General features: G+C 38.9%; 1 pseudogene; it reads right to left on the bottom strand.

Annotated features, from left to right (window-relative positions):
* Positions 1-907, bottom strand: LOC149141036 (serine carboxypeptidase-like 26 pseudogene; annotated as a pseudogene).
* Between the last annotated feature and the right edge of the window lie 4102 nt (positions 908-5009).

Genomic DNA, 5009 nt, shown 5'->3' with positions numbered 1-5009 from the left:
TCAGTCATGAAACTCATCCGTTTCAGGATTGCCCACAATGAAGCCTTTCAAATTGATGGAAGTGTATTTTGAGTGCTTGTGGCTTCGGTCATGGATAAGCTCTGCAAGCTGAGGTACATAATGGCCTGCATAGCTTTCTCCTCCTATGTAGAAATCATGGGTTTTATACTGTGGGAATATCTGTAACCATCTCAGAAGGAATTCGTATGAATCCTCAGCAGTAAATTGATCATTCGACGCCAGCAAATCAGAAGTAGTATTGGTATATGAAAATCCCACACCAACTGGAGATTCTAAAAAGAACAAATCCGCTTCTCTGTTCCAGGAATATCTGTTCAGGGAAAAGCCTGTCCCATTCGTTTCACCAGAAATGGACCCAATTCTTGTGCTGCTCCATAGCCGGTGGATGAGCATCCATGGAGATGTATTTTCACTGGTAGGCGCACCTCCCGTGTCTTATTTGGAATAACACCCTGCAGCATCCGGGGTGCACACTGATATATATCATAAATAATCGCATAGTAAGCAGTTTGCAAGGGGACTATTTACATTATCTAAACCGCGGAAAGCTGTAACAATCAAACGAAAGACATCGCTCAACACATCATCATTATAAGTAGCCTCTGGCGTTGTGATTCTGGTGATTTCACTAATGCAGGTGGCCATCAGAAGTGCCACATCTCTATCCCGGTGTCACTAATAGTGGTGGCCTTGTGGCAATCAAATCCTTATAAAGACCACTTGACACATGGCATTTAATCCTTGCATTCCGTAAGAGAAAATTCTAATGCTGATATTGTCAAACAGTTTACGTGCATTCTCCACGCTCGAACAAAGATGCCGAAATCTCTTCCCAGATTACCTTTTCCTTCTCTGTTTTAAACCTATTTTCCATATTCCCACGCATTTCAATCAACTTCAGAGTCTCATGTTGTTTCTATTTGCCACGCTTCTTAGTTGGAGATATAACTGACAAGTCTACATTCAATGTTTCGGTGGGAACCTGAGAAACTCCAACAGCAGATTTCGCATTTGAAACTTTTGATGTGTCAGACAATGTTATAGAAGGCACTGACGGAGATAAATGATCGATTATTTGTTGACTATTAGAATTTTGTTTAGAAGTTGTTGATGCTGAAACTTAAAGGACCTTCACTCCTGCTGCTACTTCCAATATAACATCCTTATCTTGTGTCTCTACAAAACTTCCATTGTCAATGGCAATATCTTTAGGAACAGAGGCAGAATTGTCGAGATAGGAAACTGATTCCTTGTATGATTTTCCACTTCTACCATTTACTAGGGTACTGAGAAACTTATAAGCTGGCAACTGAACAACTGTTTGTGATGGACCAAAAAGGCTCTGGTATAGCTCTAAACACTGCAGTGTCAATAGTAGTAAGCACCATTCGGGCAGGAACCTTATCATCAAAATTTAGTATATGAACCTTCTGCTGAAAGCTCGAGCCAATCCCCAATTTCGTAGCGCGCTACGAAAACGCCTAAACATGTAGCGCTGCAAAACTGTTAAAAGAATTCAGGCGCTGCGAAAACACCCTGTCTTTAAGCTAGGCAAAAAAAAATTTGGCAACAGACTTTTCAGTGATAACAGGTCCGAAACAGGAATTTCCTTTACTTTGACAAGTCTTGCACTCTTCCAAATGAGATTCATAGAGGTATGTAATCTCTCCTCATAAAAACTCAACTAAAGAAGACTAAGTTCCAACAACATTTTCCCTCAAAAAATAGTAAGCTTCTAACTCTAACCAGTTAACCAGCTCAATGCTTCTTTTTATAGTGTAGAGGAGGAGGTTACAGGTCCACCTATGAAGGGATAGAATCCTCTTTCAAAGGAATAAGCTCCTCACATCAAGGGGTTATCTCCTTAAGGTATGGGTTACATGAACCTTAAAAGAGCGAACTTGCCACCTTAAGATTCCTTCTAGAAGCTTCTAGAAATAACTGAAATTGAGTTTTTCAGAATATACTTGTGCCTTTTTAACTTTTACAGGGGTCTGCACCTTTAACACAGAGATAGTGCGGTCAGGTGTGCTGGAGACATGGCCATTAGGTGCGGGACCATAATTAAGACACAGAGAAAATGCGGAACCAGAGTTTTAAAAACTTTTGAGAGATTTTCTCTTATTTTCAAGACTTGATATGAGGAACTGATGTTTTAGACTTGCAGAGGAGGAAAGTATGAGTGGTAATGAACTCACACAGATAGCAGAATGTCAAGGTGACAATTTTCAGTGCAACAGATTGCCCCCTAAAGTGCAAAGTCTGTAATAGATGAAGATAGAGTCTGTCATGTATGAAGAGTGAAGTACTTTATCATTTCAAGGATCATCTTGTGGACACCCCAGTTGGAACCTATAAAAACATTCAATGCAATATATATATATATATGTAGACATATCATCGCTGAGGTAGGCATTCCCATACTTAGATCAACATTGACTAAATTGTTCTGATACAGGAATGATTTTGTATTACATCAAGATTATAGACATGTGTAGACACAATATGGATGCAGCCATATGTTTATGAATAGTCCACTGTATAATGAATAACAAAATTCGTCACAGCCTGGATGGTAGAAACTAGATCCAGGGTCTTGATTTCCGCTTCCCGAACTAGTACGATTCTATCCATGTGAATGAATGTGTCGAAGTCGAACATGGTAGAAACCACTTGATTACCAGTCAATGATATGGACTGTTAACAAGTGTGAGAGAAACCACCAGTAATGTCAATGGCTGTCAAAGTACTCAGTACAATCCCTGAAATGTGAATAAATGAGCTGAAGTTGAACATGTCATAGAATCATTCGATCAAAGGTCAATGATGCAACCTATCGTCGAAGGCAAGAAACATACCATTAGGGCATGAAAATTTCAAGGTATTGACGATTTCTAGATCAACTTCCTAGATAATGAGCTGAAGTCGATAAAAAGCGATCCGTCGTAGGCAAGCCCACAACACGAAATCATAGATCAAGTTTTGAAGAAATATATGGGCAAGGACTGAGTTAGGGATGGTCAAAATGGATGACAGATATCTTGGCAATGACTGGTTTGTTTGAACTGTTCTCTTGAACACATAATGACACTACAGATGGCTTGGTGACAATTGACCCAAAGCTAATACCCAGAAACCGGCTGAAGACTTTCAATGTGGTTTGATTAACTGTTAGGCAAAGGATTTTCCCAACCCAGGTGAACAAAAAGTGTCGTGTTCAAGAGTGGTTAACGACTTTTCTAAAAAACAAAGTGTAACAAACAGGTTCATTTTTCTCTCTTTTCCCCCACCATTTCTGCAAGTACCTCTTTATTTTTGATAAGCTTGAGGAGCATAACATTTGCTTGTTTATAAGCTCATCCTTCATATGAGTCCAACTTAGTTTAAAATTCGAACCCTAAGAAGGAGTGGTTCGTTTTTGTTTAAAATTGAACAGGTCCTTTACTGTTAAATTTTAATGAGTCCAGTATAGGAAAAACTTGGTGTTTTTCAATTTTAGGGAGTCAGAAGAAAAACTTAAGAAAACTCCATGGGGGTACTTTTCGTAAATTTAGTCCCTCGAGCCCGAAAAAGGATAAAATAATGTGGGAGAGAACTCTATTGACCGTAATTAGTCAACGTATACCTTTTTCGTAAATAGTCCATTTCAGTCCGTAAAAGGGGTAAACTTATACTGAAGGGACGATTATTCATTTATTTTAACGAGTTCGAACAATCAAGTGCTCGACAATCTTTTCAATTTTCGAGAGTCTGAAAAGGGCTTAAAGAGGACTCCAATGTTTCGCTTTTTCGTAAATTTTTTAAAGAGTCCGAAAAAGTGATAAAAGTATGCTCTTTGTTGAAAAATGATCAATTTTCCCAAAAAATCCAATATTCTGCACAAAAACTCAAAACATTACACATACCTGTTTAAGATAAATAAAAATGTATTTAAAAATTTACCTTTTTAAAGTGAAAAATAAATAAATTAAAAATTCATTTATTCGAAAAAACTTATAAAAAGGACTTTTCTAACTTCATTTTTACCATTTGAGTTCAGAGTGAGAAGTGAGAGCTTTTGGGTAAAAAGTTCCTGTGAAGATTCTAGAAAATCCATCTGTTGGAATCGAAAACCGTCAGCTCCAAGTAATCCATGTCCTCCTTAACTTGCATTTCATCCGTTTACATTTTGTTTTTAGGCGTTAAATTTGATTTTTAAAGGAAAAATAGTTTTAAAAAATCGCCCTCAGGGGTCCGCAAGTGCAACACGCGGGCCCTATGGACCCCGACTTTTTTCTATAAAGAAAAAAATCATGGGTACGCACCTATTGCAGACATACGCACTGTTTGTAAGCAGAAGGTGCGGACGCCACACAATGAATTTTAAAGATTAAATTTCTCCATTTTTGCCCAAAATTTTTCGAACAAGCTTGTTCTAATATGTCTTTTTATGCATTGCAGGACATTCAAAATGCTTATTTGGTGAGAATGCGAGCACGAGGATGTAGATAATGCTGCAATAAGTCATATGCCCACATTGCAGGAATTGAGAGCATGTGGATTGTATAAGCTCTGGGCCATACCGGGCATGAGGGTCCAAGTAGACCTCTTGACATGGCTGGTAGACAGATGGAACACACAGGACTAGTGCTTTGTGATTGGTGGCCACCGGCTCGAAATTGAGCTGGAGGAAATATACTTTTTGACTGGTTTGTCCAGGAGGGGCGAACAATTATCTCTTTTCGGGACTAGGCCAGGTGGCCAGTCTGTCGCTAGTCTCCGATTGGAGTTTTGCGATGATTAAGTAGACCCCAAGGGTAAATGGATTGATATTAAAACTGTCAGCTGTCCTGAGCTTAAAGTTATTGCATTCACTGTTACCATACTATGCGGGAGTTCGACATTGCATGTGGCTACTAGATCCCAGATGCAGATGGCTGTAGACTATTTTCGAGGCACCATATACAACTGGTGTGAGGCTGTGTTGGCAAATGTGAAAGGCCAACTAA

Source organism: Pinus tabuliformis, chromosome X, assembly GCF_031772625.1.
Source record: "Pinus tabuliformis cultivar Carrire ecotype Pingquan chromosome X, CPIR1, whole genome shotgun sequence".
NCBI lineage: Eukaryota > Viridiplantae > Streptophyta > Pinopsida > Pinales > Pinaceae > Pinus > Pinus tabuliformis.
This window is presented reverse-complemented; position numbering and strand designations above follow the sequence as displayed.